The following is a 23564-nucleotide window of genomic DNA, read 5'->3' as shown; positions in this document are numbered from 1 at the left end:
GATGGACAAGCTGGTCAGCATTTATCTAAGTATATCGAGCGCGCAAGCTCTAGAAAAACAGGATATGATTTTCACCTTGGAGTGTCTATACTCTCGATCGATGTCCTATATCCAAGCCAAATTGGCATATGTACCAAAAGGCGAAATCGGATTTATTATAACATTCAGACAAGGCTAGGGTTGGAATCTTCTTCAGAAGCACGAATGTTGCTGGTTAATATAATAACAATCATCCTGAGCAAATACAAAGATGGAATCCGTCAGATCCTCAGAATGGAATCGATACACAGTCTAGGAAGCATTCAAAAGCCCTATATGGCCGAAATGGCTACAGCTGTCGTCCACATGGAGAACGACGTATCAAATGCCAACATGGAAGCCATAGTTATCACCCTGAACATGCAAGTATGGTGATAGGTTCGAATTAGAGAGAACCCCACACTGAGATAAATATAGTCCAATGTAACATGGGTGACGGAGACCACCAAAGCCCTATATTCATCAGCCTATAGTCTTCCCTCAAGTGCAGAAGGCAGATGAATTAATTGCTTCGTCAGGGAATATTATGACGTCTTCGCTTGGAAACTATTGAAGACAGCCAGGGCTCGACCCCAACTTTGGCGATGCATCGCCTTCGATATTAAGTCGGATGCCAAACCTGTCAAACAACAACAAAGCATGGTTTCGTTCGTAATTAATGAAGCCTTGAGATAGGTTAGAAATTGATTGAATCAGGACTTTATTGATAGGAGCAACATCCAGACTGCGCAGTCAATATTGTTCCAGTCAGGAGTAAGAACAGTAAAATCAGATCTGTATCGACTTCAGGGACCTATACGACATGCTCCAAAGATGACTTTCTCGTCCCAATGACGGATTCCATTTCGACAATACATGCAGATTTGAGAGTAATGTCTTTATGGATGCTTTTCAGAGATATAAACCAATCCAAGATGCACCAGATGGACGAGAAGCATACACGTTCAGAAACGGCCCTTGGTGTCTTTGCTTACACGTGGATAGGCTTTTGTCTAAAGAATACAGGTGCATCGTACCGCGAGCAATGAGACTAAGATTTTCAAGAACATCTCAGGAAACAGTCGAATGTTCGTTATATTTGGTTGTAAAAAGCCGTAACAAAGAGATCACATCAAGCGACTGAAGACGATTCGATCTCGATGCAGAGTCATCAATTGAAGATGAACCCACTAATCCTTCCTTGCAATGTTCCAGTGAAAAATTCTTTGGATTGTCGTCGACACTAAAGAGTAAACATTCGTCGCTGATAAAGGCTCGAAGGCGATTACATAACTGCACCCCTAGAAATCTTAAGAGAACTCAGAGAGATTGCATGGTCGGTTAGGACTACATTCGCGGTTATCATCCTCAAATCTTTCTGAAAGTTGCCACCATTCACAATAAAGAAACACAAAAAGAAAGGTGTTCATTTATTTGGACGACGCTGCAAAAGCATTCAAAAATATCAAAACTATCTGATGAATCCTCTGCTTCCGTCCACCAAATCAGGTAGACGTTCTTGATTATCTCACAGGCGTGAACCACTCGATAATGCTTTACTAGCACCAAGACGATGAATAATGCCGTCACGAACAGGCAGGCTATTACCTAAGTCGCCCTCCCTTGGTAGGCGCCGAGTCTCGATATCGATTGATAGAGTAAAGGAATGCTCGCCATTAGATTCGTAAATGCAAAAGAGCGGCATTGCTATTTGGACAGTACGATTACGTCATTTCTAACGTGAATCGCAGTACCGGTATTTATGAATGCAATCGCCTTATGATTAGCGACTTGAGAGAATGGGCCCTTCTCTTGTCCTAATAGATTTGCACTTACAAACAGACAGAATCGATCAAAGGAGCAAGCAATTTGTGATCTTTTGCGGCCAAACTCAGACAACGAGATATAGCAGAAGTATATATACTGCCAGGATTAAAACCGAGTTAACACTACATCGCACAACAAGTATGGCCTTATACTTCGATGGTGCTTCAGAGAGCAGTTAATAGAGCAATAACCCCGGATGCTCTACAGTCTCCTCGGAGTTGGAGTTGTTTTAGTTTCCCTGGGATGCATGTGAGCCCTCAGCTTGATCTTTGACTGTTCCATGGGTCAATAACGTAGCCGCAGTACAATGCGCTTCTCATTGTGATCAGTTTCGCCAAGAAGCCTGGGCGCAAGAATATTCAAAGCTTTTGGGATTCCCAATTGATTAGTCACCAAGGGCCTCGAGGGTTGAAGTCAGCGAACCAAGACCTGATCCCTACCACCAGGCAGCGCCATCAAAATCGAGTATGTCTTCGAAAGAAATTCTTGATTGAATACATCCCTCATTCCAGAAGCTTATGCGATGCCCAACTGTAGCACTAGCGCTATCACTTGCGTTAAGCTCCTCAAACTGAACTATTATCACAGTAAGGACGCGATCAGCTTGCAACCATATACGATATGACATAAAGAGGAGATGATAGAAAACATATGCCAAGGAGGTGATTCAACTCAAATTGAGTCTGAGTCCTGAGTTGGGTTTTCCTATCATTGACTACGTCCAATATGTAGTTTTTCCAGCAGCGATGTAAAAGAAAGCGGAATCAATCCACCCGCAGCAGACCAAGATTCTTCTATAATACCGCAGACCCATACGTCTATACCGTAGAAGTCGTGCGTTTGTTACTTCCGATGCCTTTCGAAACAAAGAACAGAAGAAGTTCTTAAGGAAGCACACGAAGAGAATGTGGTGCGCATCAGCCCGTCCCAAACTTATGATCACATCAGGGAGAAGTGCGGATATTTTTGCGCCAACAATTGGTTCGTGACCAATCGAATACGCCCGAGAGTGTCATGCTTGTTAAGTACATGCAAATTATATTGCACCATCACCGGACTTTACAACGTCAACCACCGTCTTCGCGTTTGAGACTATGGGGTCATGGACATTTGTCGTCCTATTTCAAAACCCCTTCGATCAAAGGAACGAATTAATTCTCGCAATCACAGATTACTTTCAAAGTGCTGAGTAATTCTGCTTAGAGAAGTGAAGACGAACCAACGTCATCAATTTTATCAAAATATGCTTATATACCGACACGATGTGCCAAGACGATTCATCTCAGACACGCGTCCAGCAGTTTATAAGCAACACTTGTTAGGTTTATACAAGTTCAAAAGCAATATGTTTCGGTCAACAACTTATTATCCCCACTCGAATGGATTAGCTGAGGATTTACAAGACGTCATTAGATCCTATCAAAAACTCGCTGAGACAAATAACGGAGGACTGGATGATACTCGGTGAAGCACTCTGGGCTTATCGCACCACCATACGCACACCTACAGGGCGCCACTCATATTCATTGGTAGTACGGTATGAAAGATGTGTACCACATGAAATCCAAATCCCATCCTTGGATCCTCTCGCAACCGAGATGATGATAGGAAGAACAACATCAGAAATACGTCTCGAAAAGTCAAAATGTTAGATGAACGCTTAGAGCCTCAACAACACATTGAGTTTTCAAGCCAGATATCTAGGATTTAACAAAAGAGTACCGACAGAGAGCTTCAGAAGGAATCTGTCCTCGCTGCTCGCCGGCAATAATCCTCAACTCCAAGAAGAAAGTAAATTTGTAACCAAAGGGAAGCGACCGTTTGTCGATAGCACAGTCTACTCAAACGTGCATATCGCCTGATTACTCAAGAGGGCCCCAGGCAATTTATGCAATAAGATGGGAAGTCTGAAATGCTATAAAATCCCTAGTACATTCAGAATAACTCATTTACAGACTTCTTGAAGAATATTACAACTTAATATTCTAGAGGATAACCCAAATCTTTTCACCACCAAAATCCCTCATGATCATTTCAATTACAGTGAGTCCACCAAGTGTCTTTCTGGCCTTCTGACTCTTTCCATGAACAAGAGGTCCACTTTCAGGTCAGACTCCCTTTCGATAGACCGAAAGAACTCCCTTCTTTTTATCTTTGTTAAGCCTCTCATGGTTTAATAAACCGAAGGTTGAAATTTCACTTCGATAAACCGAAAAACTCATCTAGTTTAGATAAACCAATCCTTAAAGGTAAGTTATCTAGATTTTCCAGATTCTCGCGAGTGGAGCATTCCACTTCTTTTTCTTTTGCGGCTGGAAATAGAATATAAAATTCTTCCTTTCCAGGAAATCAAGAATAGCAATATAAACTCGCTTCTTTAGTTGGTCGCTTCACCTGAAAGAGACGGGAAATAGAATATAAATTCTTCCTTCCCCGCCCCACCAAACCTTTTCCAAGAATTTGCGATCTAGGATTAAGCCTAGGGAAGGTTTATCCACAATCCTAGAAGGAGTAAGTCTGCGCACTATACACCGCTGCGTTTAGTCTTCTCCAAAGAAAAGATCAAAGAGTTCGATCTGGCGGTATTTATCCTGAAACCTAGCAGGGATAAGGTCTGCGTTAACCCGCGCTGCCGGTTTATCTTAACCGTTAAAAAGTAACACCCGTCCGCATATTCAACATTGTCGCAGGTGTTTTAATAACACTAAAGATCATGCCTCACAGCATGGGGAATTTCATCTTGACTTAAGAAAGGATATGCCGACGCCTACACGCGTCGCCGGTTTTAGTCTTTCTCCGTAGAAAAGAACCAGAGTTCGAATTTTTGGTTTTTCCTAAAGCCTGAAATAGGAAGTAAGTCAGCACTATAATACACGTTGCTGGGGAAGCCTATTCACCATAACAATGGCGAAGTTTGTATCGAAGTCTAGCAGCGAGTCTCAGAGAATTCACTCCTTAGCACAACATTACATGCATAACGGATTAGACAATCCCCCCGCCCTCCCACACAGAACATGGCCACACCCAACAGGTTATACGAGAACTCGGGCGTGCGGCGCGGCCATGCGTAGCCCGAATCAGAATAAGTAGCTGGGGTAAGAAGCTAATCAATGCGTGCAGGCTGGGTTAGCCAGAAAACTTAAAGTCAACACCTAACATGTTGTCGCAGGTAAGACCTATCCATAGAACAAGAAAAGCCTAGTGATATTCAATAATATAAGCACAAAAGTTCAGAGTAATTTCACTCTCTAGCAAACTTCATGCGAAGGATTTAGATAATCTACATGCTAGCCCATTCAAAGTAAATCGGTAAAGGCTTATCCAAACCCGTGAGTGCTGAAGGGTATTGCCAAAAATCCTATGAGTATTTGGTCAATCTTATCAAACAGAATAGAATCATAATAAGAGATAAAGATAAAACCTTCCTAAGAGATCAAAGTCCAAGTAGTTCAGCAAAGAAATCATACATCACAAGCCCATGGCTAAAATTTGCCTGACTAAACTTGACATTTCATATAGCTGCCTAAGCCATCCGACTCAGCTCTGATGGACTCTTCAGTGGAGGCTAAGTCTTTCACAGCAGTCTCCCTCGTCTAAACCACTTCTGCTTTCAGGGAATTTCAATTCATTCAATATTAAAGCAGTGTGGGCTGCGGATCCTGTTTTTTCTACTTGATCATTAAGAAATACTCAAAGTCCTCTTCTTCACGGAGTTTCTCTTAGCTGTTTATTTAGTCTACAAAGAGTAATGAAAATCAAGTTGTCAATATGCAAGACCAATAGCAGGTTAGCCTCACTCGGTACTTACCGATCCCGCTGCACCTGATTCGAGCTCAGCAAAAATCGAGTACCCATGTCTGAAGCGAGCAATCTATGGGCAGCAATGGATGAAGAGCCACTTGCATCCTTAGAGCTCACTATAAATCTGAAGCTCCGTCTCCAGCAATCAAGTGTCACAACTATAGCCTCACAAGATCCGGATTCCGATCCCTTATTGAATTTATTCTTAGAAAAGGAAGAGCTTAAATTTGCGAGGAAATCACCGTTGAGGGTTTCAATCATAACATTCCCGAATGAGAGAGAGGTACGGGTTCATACAGATGACGATCTTCTCAGGATCCGTTCGTCTGCATAATACTCCTTACAAGACAATAAAGCCGAGGAGACAGCCTACACAAAAAGGAGAATCGTGTTAAAAGCCTTAGATGAGAAATAAATGAATTTTTAGTTGTGTTATTTATACCCTCCTTCCCCTTGGTCACTGGGGTAGTGAGGTGTAACTGTTGTATGATGTATCAGCTGAGTAGTTGTCTACACGGATAAACAGGCATAATCACCATACAGGACCAGGATAAAGTCATGTTCAAATGAGGCTAAACCGACTAACAGCTTAACAGACCAAGACTGGCTGAACCAGACTAGACTGGCTAAACAGCAAACAGGCTGAACCAGGCCTAAACCGTCTGACCATCGCTAACAGTCTGACACCAGTTTGAAACCAATTTGAACCAAAATAATATTGGAGTGAACGAAGTGTCGAAGACTTCAAAATCGATCGAAGGCTCAGCCATATTATTCATTCTCTCCATTATTCGGAAAGGGGGTCAGAGGATTTTTGGAGTAATTACTGCCTTTTGGTCTATTATCAGGCGGTTCAGCTAATTTTTAATACTCCAATAGATATACGAGTATAAAACTCATTCCTATTTTTGGTTGAAATGTTCTGAGAGTATTTTTCTAAAAATTTTCTTAAGGTAACTCAACAACACTTCAAAAAATATAAGAGTTAACTAACTTCTCAAGACCTCCAGCAGACGTACCAGTATTAAACGTGGCAACGCCGGACAACGCGTTACAAATTAAACTCATGCCAGACCAATCGATGCGTGGGTTTATGTTGAAATGCATAACACGAGCTAAAATCAGGAAATCAGTGATAACTTTAAGTTCAAAATTCGACTAACGTCAGACAACTAAATGCAAGCACCGGAAACCTGCCAGGACTTGACAAAGCATGCCGAATAGCCTGGACGATTGAAGAATTCAAGTAATAGAAGCCATTCCAGGTCCGTTACACGATTGAAGGTTTGGACAATCTATCCAAGTATTCCGGACTGTCTATAAAGATAGACTAAAATACTTTTGAGGGAGGTATTTCATAGGCTATAAACTATTTATAGGTCCCTAACACAGTCGCACGTGTGATGTCGACAAGTACCAGAGAACCTTCGGATGATGTATCAAGCGTGATCTTAGACACAACATCGAAGCTAGGAGATGCGACGAAGAGGTATTACCGGACAGGTTAAACACGAATGCGGATTTTACGCCAAATCAGGATACCCGGACTACCAAATCAGTCTAGATCAATAAAGTTGGTTCGGAAAACACGAACCGGGAACACAAAATGGCAACCGCTGGAGGACTCTCGGGCCAAAACGCTTACTCGGTGGGCTCGGCCAGAAGCGAGCCACTAGGTGGCGGGCCATGCCAAAGCGAGCACTAGGCGTGCTTCGGCCATGGCGAGCCCCCCTGGTGCTCGGCAACAGAGCCACAGAGTGGGCTCGGTGGCCGAGCACTAGGTGGCGAGCCACCTGGCCAAGCCAGATCTGGCCATCTGGCCAGATCTGGTATCTAAATGCTATAAATAGCTTGGTGGCTAATTGTTTTGGAGGTTGGATTTGGAGCCGAAACTATGCCTGGATTTAGAATATCACCTTCGGATTCCAAACCTTAGAAGACTCGCGACTCTCAGATCTGGTTCTTGGCGATCATCCACGCCAAATAAGGCAGGAGTTCGAGAGAGATTAGATCTGAAATCTACACGGTTTCCCTCCGGATCAGAGCTTGGTTTTTGATCCCGAGAAGAGTCTCGATTTCGCTTGGTCGATTTCGATTACTACGAGCTATTATTTCCTTGGTGAAATAATCCCCTTGGCTGTTATTTCCTTCGTGAAATAACACCCGCGATACCGTGTAGATCCGATCGGATCAAGATCACGCGGTGGTCCACGGATTAACCCCGGCGCAGGCGAAGAACCCACACAAGCGAGAGACCGCAAAACAGGATGTCACGATTCATTCGACAAATAAGGAAAGTTGTAATTTTTATTTCTTTTTTGATTTTGTTGTAACCGGATCTTATAAAAAGACCGGATCTTTTGTAATCGATAAACTATTACTCAAGAGTACAATGGAATCAAAGAACACAATTTTTCCCGCGAACATCCACGTCTTTATCCGAGGGAATGGAAATTAATTCCGTACCTGGCAAAGTTCAACCTGATTAACTTCACGCTATTCGATGGAAGAGGTTCACCCACCCAACACTTAATTTATTTCAAGTCTTGCCTAGGGGTCATTTCAGGCAATGAACCTCTGATGTATGATCATTTATAGGAACTCTTCACGTAACCGCCTTTGATTGGTACTGCCAACTCAATCCAGGAAGTATCAATAGCTGGGATGATATGGAGACTATGTTTCTCACCAACTTCTTCGATGATGACACCGAAGTGTCAATTGGAACACTCTTTGATGAGAAGCAGAAAGACGGAGAACTAGTTGAGAACTTCGTTAAGCGTTTCCGAAATAAGGCGATGAACTGTCGAGATCTGTTCACAAAAGAATTTATTCTCCAAACATGCCACAAGAACCTTTCCTTAGATGTGTTAAAAGTTATGGGCATGACACCATCCAAAACATGGAAAGAGTTGAAGGTACGAGGGGAGCAAACTGAATGCTTCCTTAAGAGGAAGAAAACTGAAAGGGGTCAGTCGGCCAATAATGCCCCAAAACAGAACTTCACCCCTAGTGGTAAAGGTAAGGCGCAGTCAAATACACTGGATGTAAATAAGACATTCTAATTGTAACTCTAACAGCAGCCTGTAGGCGTATAAAGATGCCTATAGATATGAATATCCCTATCTAAGTTAGAGGAGATCATCCAAAGCCAAAAGAAGCAAAGGAATATGTGAAACAACATAGAAGAACAATATGAACACCTACGACAACGAACACTAATGCACATAGGCGCGGCAGTGGAAGGTGTTGTGCACACAAACAGAGTGACACGCCTATGGAAAGTTGTAGAGATCTTTGATAGCTTTCCAACACATCTTAGATCACTTCATTCCGATATCGGACGAGGAAGTTAGAGCTAAAATACCCGAGACAACGCAAACTACCTCGGAGGTACGCGCCAGTGATAACTGACGCGGCTATAGCACGGTAGTACAAGGTGACATGCAAGAAAACAGAGTGACGATCTAATGGAGAGTTGTAGATCTCTTCGTTAGCTTTCCAACGCATCTTGGATCACCTCATTCTGACATCGGACGAGGAAGTTAGTGCCAAAATACCCGAGACAACACAAACGGTCTCGGAGGTGCGCCAGTGGCGACTGCCGTGGAAATGTTTTGTATATTTAAGCCATGATATAATCCAAATCTGAAGAAGCTCCAAGGACAAAAGTTGTAGATATCTTCGTCATATTTCCAACTCATCTTGTATCACCTCATTTCGGCATCGGACGTGGGAGTTAGAGTTAAAATACCTGAGAGGTGCGTGGCAGTAGCCAAACGGTCTCGGAGGTGCGCCAGTGGCGACTGCCGTGGAAATGTTTTGTATATTTAAGCCATGATATAATCCAAATCTGAAGAAGCTCCAAGGACAAAAGTTGTAGATATCTTCGTCATATTTCCAACTCATCTTGTATCACCTCATTTCGGCATCGGACGTGGGAGTTAGAGTTAAAATACCTGAGAGGTGCGTGGCAGTAGCAACTGCCGCGGCAATGCGAGTCACCGCCTACTGCCGCGGCCACTTAGAAGCTGAAAACGTTATTTTTGATAGTTTTCTTGAGTTTTATGCGGTTCACATGGCTTATTAACTACTGGAGGTCACTTATGAATGTGGGGGAAGCAGTTACAAGCGAAAATTATGCCCACTACCCACGAAAATCGTGACATTTAAGGAGTTAAAAGTCGTGGGGTGGCGGTTACAAAACTAAATAGGGACCACTCCTTTGACCGCGCCAGCGACGACTACCGCGCCAAAGAAATCTCTTCAGCCGCGCCACCTATGACTGACGCGCCCAAAGGGAATATGCCTGGTTGGTTATTTTACCCCCATTTCAGCAGTTATGCACCTTGCAGAGAGAGCAGATTGGAGCATAGAGACTTAAGCTTTTGTGAATTAGAGTAAGAGAGAGAGAGTCTTTATTCTTCACAAACATCCTCAAGAAGCTTTTGGCGATTCCTCGAGATCTAAGCTCTGACTTGATTTTTAGAAGAGTGAACATCTTACATCGATAAGATATTCGCTTCAAATTTTTACTTCGATAAACGAAGGAAGGATCCCCAAAACCTTCATGATTCAACCAGAATCTGTGAATCGGTAGTCCACGGGCTAACGAACCCCCGACACAGGCAAAGATCCCACGCAAGCAGCGATCCAAACAACGATCTGGCATTTGTTTCTAAGGAGCTTGTAATTTGATTTTTGTTATAAAGAGTAGTTTTACAAAGTACAAAGCTTACTCTTTTACATTCATTATAATCGATAAACAGTTATAATAAATTCTACAACAGATCTTGTTCCTGACGCAAACACAGCCATAACAACAAATGCCAAAGCAGCAAACACCTCAATGGCAGCAACGACCTCCAAGACAACAAATGACTACGGTCTCACTGTCGAGACCGTCGTGTCGCAGCCGATCAAGATTCTAGTTAAATCCACGGTCGAATACGAGTTTGACCAAACCATGTTTGAGGAATATCTCTCATCATCCTCTTCAAGATCTTCATTGTCTCACAAGTACAAGAGGATCTCATGATTGAAGAAGGATTATACGCCAAAGAAGGCTAAAGGTGAAGATTCTCACCCAATTATTGATGAGGCCTCCCCTCGCAATATTATCCTGGCGACTCCCAAAGTCGGAAGCTCTACTCATAATGATTCCCCCATAAATAAGGAATCGTTCGATCGAAGTTTGCCAACACTGACGGAGAGGGCTCGTCAGAGGCAACGCCAATGTCACGTTCATCAATTGGCTAAGGCCTTGGAACAAACCGATGGAGTTTGTTACTATGCGGGCTTAGAATCGAGGAAACATCAAGTGGTTCAGTCGCCTCAACGTCAAACCACTTATATCTCTGCACAACTCACGACGAAGGAATGGACTCTTATAAAAAAGGCTCGTTCAACTCTCAAAGAACGTATACAAAAGCGTCATGCAAATGCCGCTCATACTCGTGCTCTTTTGCAACAAAGACAAGAAGAGAAGGAGGAAATGGTGTCTAAAAAATCACCAAAAATCGTCCAAGTGTGGATCCCCAAATCCAAACTTACACAAAAATTAGATCAGCGGGATCAATCCTTCAACCGCGACAGTCTTCACTGTCGCGTCACATTCTTCAACCGTGGCAGTCCCTACTGCTGCGGCACCTTTTTCAACCACGGTAGTCCCCACTGTCGCGGCACCTCTTTCAATCATGGTAGTCCCCACTGCCACGACACCTTCTTCAACGGCGGCAGTCTCCATTATCGTGGCCAAAAGGAAATTTCCAATGTTTCTCTTTTGACTCCGTGGACATCCATTCCTGGTTCATCTACTATAATCACTTCTGATATGTTACCAGTGAAGTCATGAGTCAGTCCCAACTTATCAAAATTTAAGATCAAAATGGCGGATCGCCTCGGTCCATTACTTGATAATCGAGGTAGAATTATAATCAAAGAACGTTTGGGTCCGGTGAATGAACCCCAAATAGATTCTTACACTGGGGGTCGTAAGTATCTTCCTATCAAGTCAAGACAACTCCAGGATGGGAAAGCCCCAATTTCTACTCATTTGAGATTTCGTAACGAGACTCAGGAGCCCGTTAAGACTATGCACCTGCAAGGGCATGGTTCTAAACATGCGACTCCTGATGTGACCTTGGATCGCTCAAATGCGACAATAAGTTGTCCTGAGAACGCCAACAAGGCTTTACATCCTCAGAACAAGACATGTTCGTCAAAAGACATCGTTATACCTGGGGGGTCATACCAACAGACGATAGGATTCTACGATAATCATACCGATGAGTTGTACTATCAAGGTGGGGGTGTGAACAAAACTCGAAAGAGGATTGTCCGAGAAATGAGCTCTCATCGTTTCTGTATGCGACTCATTAGAGCAGTATTGTCAAAATATGACTACTCCAAATGAGAAGCCATCCCACAAAGAGTCTCAGTGTTCTAGAGGCTTTTCACTGAAATGTCGAAGCCTAAGCCGAGGCATTTCCGCAATAAAAGATCAGGTATCCAAGATGACGAATTCCCTGAAGTCACCATCAACATGGCTGATAAAGAAAAATCTAAGCGGCATTCAAGTGAATCAAATTCCGACTTTTCCCCGGAAGGAAAAGTCAATTCAAGAATTGCTCAACGGATGTCTCGACTATAGTTAAGAGCCATCAGACGTAGGGATTACAAGAAAATGCATGAAGGAATGTCCTCAAAGGATGAACTTTCGAACACTTGTTCTGCGATTGCTTCGGATGATACAATATCTAGCACAGGACAAGCCATAGAAGTGTTCACAATCACTCCTGATCAATTTGCTCAAATGCTTCAAGAAGCTCTAGCCAAGCAACGTGAAGAAATTAGAGCTGAAATGAAGATGGAGATGGAGTTGGCTATCCAACAAATAAGAGAATTGCAAGCTCAACGGCCTCAACCTCCTGAATCCAGTCAGCGAGCTGAATCCAGCCACCACACTCAGAATGTTATAAATGACAACGATCCGAAAGTGGATGAAGTCATTATGGCTGATACACCTCCTAATAACAATAACACTGGGGGTGGTTCAACGGATCCTCCCAATAATAATATTGAGGGTGGTTCAATTGCACCTCTTAATAACACTAGGGGTGGCTTAATTATTTCTGCTCAACAACACTCAAAGAGAGATGAAGATGAGGACAAGAAAATGCAAGACCTTGAAAATAAAGTCAATGCTTTGATGTCTGCTCAGGAAGTAAAGAAGACGGGTATTTTGTGTCCCTATCCAAGAGAATGGGATTCAATACCGTACCTGGCAAAGTTTAATCTGATTAACTTCACACCGTTTGATGGGAAGAGCTCGCCTATTCAGCACTTGATTTATTTCAAGTTTCATTTGGGCATGATCTCTGGAAACGAGGCTCTAATGGTCCAGTCATTCGTTTCCACCCTTCGTGGGCCCGCCTTCGATTGGTACCGACGTCTTAAGCTAGGGAGCATCAATTGCTGGGATGACATGGAAAGTTTATTCCTTAGTAATTTCTTCGATGATGACACCGAAGTGTCAATCAGAACCCTTCTGGATGAGAAGCAAAAAAACGGAGAGTCAGTCAATAATTTTGTCAAGCGCTTCCGTAACAAGGCAATGAATTGCAGAGATCCTGTTACAGAGGAGTTCATCCTGTAAACATGCCATAATAATCTCTCCATCAATGTCCTGGAAACCCTGGGGTCGTACCATCCAAAACTTTGAAAGATTTAAAAATGCATAGTGAACAAGCTGAACACTTTCTTAAAAGAAAAAAAACTAAGAGAAGCCAACCGACGATATCTGCAATCGCTGTGAATGCGACTCTCGATCCGAAGTTCTAAAAGGAGTATTCTTTCAAAGATAATGAAGCTCCAACCATCTTGAAATACCTCCTTGCCAATGACAAGATCGAGCTACCACCTATTAAATATCAAGAGGGAGCTAAGAGGGTTATGGATCCAAACTACTGTGCATACCACAGAAGGATTCTTCATCCCACCAAAATTTGTTTTGGACTCAAAAACAAAATCCAAGCCTTAATTGACTCCGGCGTCATAACGACAAAACAAGCAGAATAAAGACGACCTTTACTCCATTAGGTACACGAGTATAAACTGTTTCCCCTAACTCCAAAGAGTATACGAGTATAAACTGCTCCTCCATATAACTCCGATGAGTATACGAGTATAAATTGCTTCTCTATGTACTCCAAAGGGTATACGAGTATAAACTGTTTCCCGAACCTCCGACCGATATAAGAGGTTAAAAATTGTTTCCTTAAATTGTGTGCTCTAATAATATAACCAAATGTGATTAGACTCAGGTTCACCTAAAAGCTGGGGGTGGATACGAGGTTATCATGGCTGAATACGAAGGCAGGAACCAAGACCTGATTCTATATCAAGAACAACAACATTGCTCACAAGCTAAAAGTTTCTAAAAAAGTACTATCCCTAGTACATTCAAGGTAACCTATTTAACGGGAAGTTCCTAGAGAATGCTATATATGGTATTCTTAAGGATAACCCGAAACTATTAGATTATTCAAGGTGAAAACTAATCATCTGAATAATCCACTCTTAATCATGATAAAAATGATTAAGAACTTCCCACTGTGGCTATTTAATCATGTCCAAAATGATTAAAACCCTCATACTGTGATTTTCAGAGAACTCTTTCATTAAGATGAGATTCAATGACTTCATCAAGTCAATCTTCCTTCACGAAACTCTGGAAACCTTCAAGGATGAAGCATGTCCCATTTGCTTTTCCTTCATCCGATTCTTGGTTGGTTTCAATCGCCGGGATTAATTTCGGCAACTCCCACTGTGATTTTCCAAGCACTCTTTCGTTGAGATGATATTCAATGACCTCATTGGGTCAGTCTTTCCCCACGAAACTCCTATGGTCTAATTGTGGAGTGCTTGATAATTCACAATCCTCCACCATAAAATCCCTCACCGATCAAATCAACTGACGGTGGGTCCACCAAAATACTTCGTGGTTAAATCCACCCAAACTCCGGCTGTGTCCAAGCCTTTAACACTCCCACTGTTGGCCTCTGACACAACACCTAAAATTTCAATCCATGATAATTGGCAACCCCCATTCGGTCAAACCTTTAAACAGTTAGGGCCAAAGCAGAAATCCTCTCTCGATTCGTTCCATGAACGAGAGGTCCACAATTTGAGCGATCAAACATTTAAACAGTTAGGATCGTATCAAACTCCTACATGGTCAAACCTTTAAACAGTTATGACCAAAGCCAAAATCTCATCTCGATTCGTTCCATGAACGAGAGGTCCACAAATTAAGCGATCAAACATTAAAACAGTTAGGATCGTATCAAACTCCCACATGGTCAAACCTTTAAACAGTTATGACCAAAGCCAAAATCCCCTGTCGATTCCTTCCATGAATGAGAGGTCCACAAATTGAACTATCAAACCTTTTAACAGTTAGGATCGTATCAAATCCCCATTTGGTCAAACCTTTAAATAGTTAGGGCCAAAGCCAAAATCTCCCCTCGATTCCTTCCATGAACGAGAGGTCCACAAATTGAACGATCAAACCTTTTAACAGTTAGGATCATCTTAAATCCCCATTTGGTCAAACCTTTAAACAGTTAGGACCAAAGCCAAAATCCCCTCTCGATTCCTTCCATGAACGAGAGGTCCACAAATTGAACGATCAAACCTTTTAACAGTTAGGATCGTCTCAAATCCCCATTTGGTCAAACCTTTAAACAGTTAGGGCCAAAGCCAAAATCTCCTCTCGATTCCTTCCATGAACGAGAGGTCCACAAATTGAACTATCAAACCTTTTAACAGTTAGGATAGTCTCAAATCCCCATTTGGTCAAACATTTTAACAGTTAGGACCAAATCCAAAATCCCCTCTCGATTTCTTCCATGAACGAGAGGTTCACAAATTGAACGATCAAACCTTTTAACAGTTAGGATCGTCTCAAATCTCCATTTGGTCAAACCTTTAAACAGTTAGGACCAAAGCCAAAATCCCCTCTTGATTCCTTCCATGAATGAGAGGTCCACAAATTGAATGATAAAACCTTTTAACAGTTAAGATCGTCTTAAATCCCCATTTGGTCAAACCTTTAAATAGTTAGGACCAAAGCCAAAATCTCCTTTCGATTCCTTCCATGAACGAGAGGTCCACAAATTGAATGATCAAACCTTTTAACAATTAGGATCGTCTCAAATCCCTATTTGGTCAAACCTTTAAACAGTTAGGACCAAAGCCAAAATCTCATCTCGATTCCTTCCTTGAACGAGAGGTCCACAAAATGAACGATCAAACCTTTTAACAGTTAGGATTGTCTCAAATCCCTATTTGGTCAAATATTTAAACAGTTAGGGCCAAAGCCAAAATCCCCTCACGATTCCTTCCATGAACGAGAGGTTCACAAATTGAACGATCAAACCTTTTAACAGTTAGGATCATCTCAAACTCCTATTCGGTCAAACCTTTAAACAGTTAGGACCAAAGTTCCATCTCGATAAATGAGAAATCCTCTTTTTGATTGGATAATCAAACCTTTAAACAGTTAGGGTTATCTAAATCTTCTTGATTCTCGGAGTGGAGATCACACACCCTTCAGATTCTTAAAGTGGAGATCCCACTTTGAGTTTCTTTTGTACTAGGAGATAGAATATAAAATTCTTCCTCTCCAGTATCGGGTTTATCTCTACAACAAAAAAAAAGATAAGGAGATAGAATATAAAATTCTTCCTCTTCAATTTCGGGTTCATCTCTACCAACAAACAAGAGACCAGGAGATAGAATATAAAATTCTTCCTCTCCAGTGTCGGGTTCATATTTTTACCAAAAAGACGTAACCCATCAACATTTTCAAATCCACATTTTATACGTGGGGGACATTATCTCAATCCCTTATTAGAGATAAATTTACGTCTATCACACGTCGCCGGGTGGTACGTTCCTGTATTAACGACAAAGCCTATGTATTCAACATCATATTACCAAGTCTAAGAGAGATATTTTTTTAGTACAACGTTACATACAAGACAGATTTAAACAATCTGTATGCTAGCCCGATTCAAACGGTAGTCGGTAAAGGTTTATCAAATCCATTGATGGCTGAGAGTTTGCCAAAAATCCTATAAATACAATAATCACTGACGCACCAGCTTCATTAGTTGGTCTCGTGACTTGATTATCTGACAAACTCAGAATAAAATCCATACATGCAGATGAACCAACCTTAACAATTGGTCCTGCAGTCTAAACTACTCCCCCATGCTCTAATGCCTTAAGAGCTTAAACTGTGTAGACTCCAGTACACGCACGAGGATAAACTGAGTTAACGCCGCCGGTCAACGCATCAATGATTTTTGCCAAAATAAGGATAAGAAAAAAATTCGAAGTTAATGGATGATTCCAGGGGATTCAATTGCGATTCAGATATGAATTCCCAATGAAGACAATCAGTTCAACGACAAGAGCTAATTCACAAATCAAAACATCAGTTTCAGTTCAAGATTTAAATATCGGTTAAGCGATAAACACAGCACCAGAAGAATTTTAGCTATTCTACAAAGCACTGAGTAGACTAAAAGATGAAGAAGTCAAGAATTGAAGCCGTTCACAAGTTCTTTTACATGATCTCCTCAACTAAGTATTGAAGGGGTTAGAAATTAAACCTATCTTATCCAAAGTATCCTAGACTCCTCTATAAAAGAAAGAGTCTGAGATACTTTGGATGGGGTATCTGTAGGCATATAAAGATGCCTATAGATATTAATATCCCTATCTAAGTTAAAGGAGATCATCCAAAGGCAAAAGAAGCAAAGGAAAATGTGAAACAACATAGAAGAACAATATGAACACCCACGACAAGGAACACTGACGCGCATAGGCGCAACAGTGGAAGGTGTTGTGCACACAAACAGAGTGACATACATATGTAAAGTTGTAAATCTCTTCAATAACTTTCCAACGCATCTTAGATCACCTCATTCCGATATCGGACGAGGAAGTTAGAGCCAAAATACCCGAGACAACGCAAACTGCCTCGGAGGTGCGCGCTAGTGATAACTGACGCAGCAATAGCGTGGCAGTACAAAGTGACGTACAAGAAGACAAAGTGACACACAAATAGGGAGTTGTATATCTCTTCGTTAGATTTCCAACGCATCTTGGATCACCTCATTCCGACATCGGACGAGGAAGTTAGAGCCAAAATACCCGAGACAGCACAAACGGTCTCGGAGGTGCGCGTCAGTGGCGACTGTAGCGGAAATGTTTTGTACATTTAAGTCATGATATGATCCAAATCTAAAGAAGCTCAAAAGACAAAAGTTGTAGGTATATTCGTCAGCTTTCCAATGCATCTTGGATTACCTAATTCTGACAACGGACAAGAAAATTAGAGCTAAAATACCCGAGAAGTACGTGGCAGTGCCAACTGCCGTGGCGAGGTGCGCGTCAGTGGCGACTGTAGCGGAAATGTTTTGTACATTTAAGTCATGATATGATCCAAATCTAAAGAAGCTCAAAAGACAAAAGTTGTAGGTATATTCGTCAGCTTTCCAATGCATCTTGGATTACCTAATTCTGACAACGGACAAGAAAATTAGAGCTAAAATACCCGAGAAGTACGTGGCAGTGGCAACTGCCGCGGCAATGCGCGTCACCGCCTACTGCCGCGGCCACTGAGATGCTAAAAATGTTATTTTTAACAGTTTTCTCGAGTTTTATGTGGCCTACATGGCTTATTAACTACTGGGGATCACTTATGAATGTGGGTAAAGTAGTTACAAGCGAAAATCATGCTCACTACCCACGAAAATCGTGACATTTAAGGAGTTAAAAGTCATGGGATGGCGGTTACAAAACTAAATGGGGACCACTCCTTTGACCGCGCCAGCGATGACTGCCGCGCCAAAGAAATCTCTTCAGCCGCACCACCTATGACTGACGCGCCCAAAGGGAATATGGCTGGTTGGTTATTTCACCCCCATTTCAGCAGTTATGCACCTTTATCACTATAAATACCTCCATATACACGAAAAAAAGGGAGGAGGGCAGAAGAGACAAGCAGAGAGAGCAGATTGGAGCATAGAGACTTAAGCTTTTGTGAATTAGAGCAAGAGAGAGAGTCTTCATTCTTCACAAACATCCTCAAGAAGCTTTTGGCGATTCCTAGAGATCTAAGCTCTGACTTGATCTTTAGAAGAGTGAACATCTTACATCGATAAGATATTTGCTTTAAATTCTTACTTCGATAAACGAAGGAAGGATCCCCAAAACCTTCACAATTCAACCAAAATCTGTGAATCGGTGGTCCACGGGCTAACGCACCCCTAGCACAGGCAAAGATCACACACAAGCAGCGATCCAAACAACGATCCGGCATTTGTTTCTAAGGAGCTTGTAATTTGATTTTTGTTGTAAAGAGTAGTTTTACAAAGTACGAAGCTTACTCTTTTACATTCATTGTAATCTATAAACAGTTATAATGAATTCTACAACAGAACTTGTTCCTGACGCAAACATGGAGTATGCCAACACTTGGCATATCCTCCAAAATTCTTCCGTTAGCACCATTCTCCATCTGTTCTGATGGAGTTCCAGCTCTCCCCTCGACGATGTCGTTCTCCCCAATCGGCTCCTTGCTACGGCGATGAGACACCTCAGGATTAGTACCGGATCCCACGCAAGCAGCGATCCAAACAACGATCCTGCGTTTGTTTCTAAGGAGCTTGTAATTTGATTTTTGTTGTAAAGAGTAGTTTTACAAAGTACGAAGCTTACTCTTTTACATTCATTGTAATCTATAAACAGTTATAATAAATTCTACAACAGAACTTGTTCCTGACGCAAACACAGCCATAACAACAAATGTTAAAGTAGCAAACACCTCAATGGCAGCAACGACCTCTAAGACAACAAAAGACTACTGAGCCAAAGTTCCCAAAAGAGTATTCTTTCAAGAAAGATGAGGTTCCTGGTATCTTCAAATACTTGTGGGAGAACGATAAAATTAAGCTACCCCCAATCATCGATCATGAGGGGGCTAACAAGACTACGGATCCGTGATACTGTGCGTTCCACAGGACAGTTCACCACCCCACAAAGACGTACTATGCTCTCAAAGATAAAATTCAAGCCCTAATTGATGTGGGTATTATCACTCTAAAGTAGTCTAAGGAAAAGAAATTGGGCACAAATACGGTCTTTATCAGCTTTGGCTTGGTTCCTATGTCATGGTTCCAACTAAAGCCTATGTCAAAAGTAAATGTGAAAACTATTAACGATGATCCTCATGGACAATGCCAGAAGGGACTTGTGCAGCACACGGCTTCTAATGGCAAAATTCTTTGGGTCCATCTAGATTTGCTCAATGATGAGCAATGGGCAAGTTCCTCATCTAAGAAGAAGTCCAAAAGTAGGGGAAAATCATGTTGTCCCACTACGGTAATTCCTGAAAAAGATGATGAATGTATTCCTACTCTATCACTTTCCGATGACGAACAAGAAGTTTTTGCTACTAGGGTGGGAATAAATACCACTAAAAATATCCTGAAGCCTCTGACCCAAATGCTAAAACATTGGCTGAGTTAGAGGTGGGTACAACTCCCCCTGTAACTACAGGGAAATCCCAACAACAATCAGCTAATAAGCAGAAAGGGAAAGAACCCCAACAATAGGAGGCTCAGAACCCGAAGCAGTCTCGATTCAATCGCCCGATTAGGAGAGATAAACCGGGGAGTTCAAGTACACCATACCATTTTGACGTTATGACTCAGCTAGCCAACATCCTAGCAAGAATAACCCTGTACGAATTGTTGCACCTCTTTAAAGATACGAGGGAAGCCTTGCAAGAAGCCCTAGCTGATGTTGACGTATTTCTCACTCACATCAAGCCAGTTCTCAATGATCTGGAATCACCAATTCAACACTGTGATTTGACGGCCAAGCAGTTCCCTTGCATAACATTCACCAAAGATGACATGCAAGTCAGAAACTCAAAACATGATAGGCCTTTATACTTCACTGGATACATAGGCTCCAGCGTTATTAACCGGATCTAAGTCGATCCGGGTTCTGCTGTTAGCATCATGCCGCTCCGACTACTGTATAATCTTAGGATTCCTACAAGCAGATTATCCTCGACAGGCACCGTCATCTACGGATTCAATACCAGTGGGTCCAGACTATTAGGTAAAATCCGGATAAAATGCCAACGTGGAGATTTAAAATCCGAAGTCACGTGCTACGTGATCGATGCTGAAACCTCCTATAATTTACTATTGGGTCGACCGTGGATCCATGGTAATCTTATAGTCCCCTTAACTCTCCATCAGTGTCTAAAATATGTAGACTCTAGTAACGAGATTAAGACAGTGATCGCAGATAAGAAACCGTTTAAGGGGTTAGAAAATTACTTTACTGACTTCCTTCTTTACGATGCTGAATCCGACACGAAATCATCGGCCTAAGGCATGGATAGCAGAGAGGAAGTCGATACCAAAGCTAGGTTTGATTACAATGGCGGTTTTGTACTAAATGACATTGTACCCTTTGTAATCAGTCCTGACGGCGGTGAATTGTCAAACGATAGCTGTAATTGGCAACTTGCCAAAGAAGTAATGAACGATGACTTAGAGTATTCTCCATGTCTGGATGATGTAATGCAGGGATTATACAAGAACCCTGACATACACATGCTGCTTCGGTCATCCTGCTTAACATCAAAGCATGTTCAAGGGTCATTTGAAACAACACTCATCATTTCTGCCAAGGCAGGGGGTGGAAAAGAGTTAGTTTTCGACAAAGGGATGACGTTCCCATCGTCAAATCCGTTTTTAAAGGAAAATAACGACGAAGAGAAACCCGAACCTCATCTCTCCAAGTATAGTCAAAAATCGCGTGATTTAATGAAGAAATGGGGATATAATTTCGCATTTGAAGAGGGTCTTTGTTTGGGTCGAGGCCCATGATTCCCACCTCGTCTGGCCTATGTACCGAAAGGAAAACCCGACAATTACTATGGCTATAAAAGGGTCCTTGGCTAAGCTTCTTCATCCGACGAAGAATGTTGCTAGCAAGTCCTCGATCAATTAGCAAATAAGGACAGATATTCATCTAATTCTTCCAATTGGGATTCCGATTTTAGTATTGGGGAAATATTCAAAAGCTTGATGTCAAATATGGACACGGTCGATCCTGCCACAATGGAAGAAGACGATCAATTGCCCACTTGGGAAGACCCGTGGATTCATAATCTGAATATTCAGTACGAGGATCGTTTCAAGCAAAGGGAACCACCCACCGAAGACAAAGTAGTCCAGGTAAATATGGGAAATGAAGAGAATCCGAAACCTATATTCGTTAGTGATAGTCTCTCACTAGACGAGAAGGAAGAACTGATCACCCTCATTAAGGAGTACATAGATGTCTTCGCTTGGAATTACGAGGATATGCCAGGACATGATCCAAACATAGCAATGCACCGCCTCAACATTAAATCAGATGCCAAACCCGTCAAACAAGCACAAAGATGGTTTCGTCTGCAAATTATGAAGGCACTTGAGGCAGAAGTCAAGAAATTGATTGACTCTGGTTTTATCAGAGAAGAGCAACATCCCAATTGGCTGGCAAATATCGTACCAATCCTCAAAAAGAACGGGAAAATCAGGATCTGTATTGACTTCAGAGACTTGAATACGGCTTGCCCAAAAGATGATTTTTCTCTTCCAATCACGGACGTTATTATTGATAACACGTGTGGATTTGAGAGAATATCCTTTATGGATGGATTTTCGGGTTACAATCAAGTGAAGATGTACCCAGACGACGAAAAACATACCGTATTCAGAACTCCTCTTGGTGTCTTTTGCTATACGGTTATGCCTTGTGGATTAAAGAACGCAGGCGCAACCTATCAACGAGCAATGTCAAAATTTTTTCAAGAACACCTCTGGAAAACGTTGAATGCTATGTCGACGACCTAGTCATGAAGAGTCATAATAAAAACAACCATATCAGAGATTTAAGGACGATGTTCTATCTCATGCAGACTAACCAGTTAAAGATGAACCCCACTAAGTCTTTCCTCAGAATGTCCAACGGTAAGTTTCTAGGATTCATCGTCATCATGAAGGGTATCCGTATTGACCCCGACAAAGTAAAAGCAATAAATGAATTGCAACCCATGAGGAACCTTAGGGGGGGTTATTCATTGGGGTAATTTGGGGTAAGTTGGGTTAAATTGTTCCAGTGGGGTAATTTTACCCAATGAGATAATTTGAGTGGGATAAAGTGGGGTAAAGGGGGATAATGGGATAAATTTTGGGGCACAATTAATTACAATGAGGCACAATTAATTACAATTGAAAAACATCTAAAAAATCGGCTGATTTTTAGCAAAGCTCGGACCATTATATCACCAATTCTCAGTAGAAGAGCTCACGAAATAATAACAATGATTTTTAGCAAAGCTCGGACCATTATATCACCAATTCTCAGTAGAAGAGCTCACGAAATAATAACAAATGAGGAATAAAACAAGAAAGACCATTATATCACCAATTCTCAGTAGAAGAGCTCACGAAATAATAACAAATGAGGAATAAAACAAGAAAAAAAATTTTATCCTTCCATAACGAACCATCCATCCTTCATAGATCACCTTCGGTGCTTCGTTCTTCTTCCTCATCGAGCTGCTCATCATTCTTACTTGATTCAAAGGGATCCAGACGCATCAATCAAGCTAAATCAAATGATGCCCTAATTCGTCGTCTTCAAGCTCGTCATTGTCGTCTTCATTTAGTTCAACCGCCGCCTCCGTCATCGTCATCGTCTTCATTCAGTTTAGCCTCCGCTAGAGATCCCGCCTCCGTCGTCGTCGTCTTCAAGCTCCGTCGTGTTCAAAT

Source organism: Asparagus officinalis, chromosome 1, assembly GCF_001876935.1.
Source record: "Asparagus officinalis chromosome 1, Aspof.V1, whole genome shotgun sequence".
Classification (NCBI taxonomy): domain Eukaryota; kingdom Viridiplantae; phylum Streptophyta; class Magnoliopsida; order Asparagales; family Asparagaceae; genus Asparagus; species Asparagus officinalis.
The sequence above is the reverse complement of the archived record's forward strand: the minus strand, read 5'-3'. Positions refer to the sequence as shown.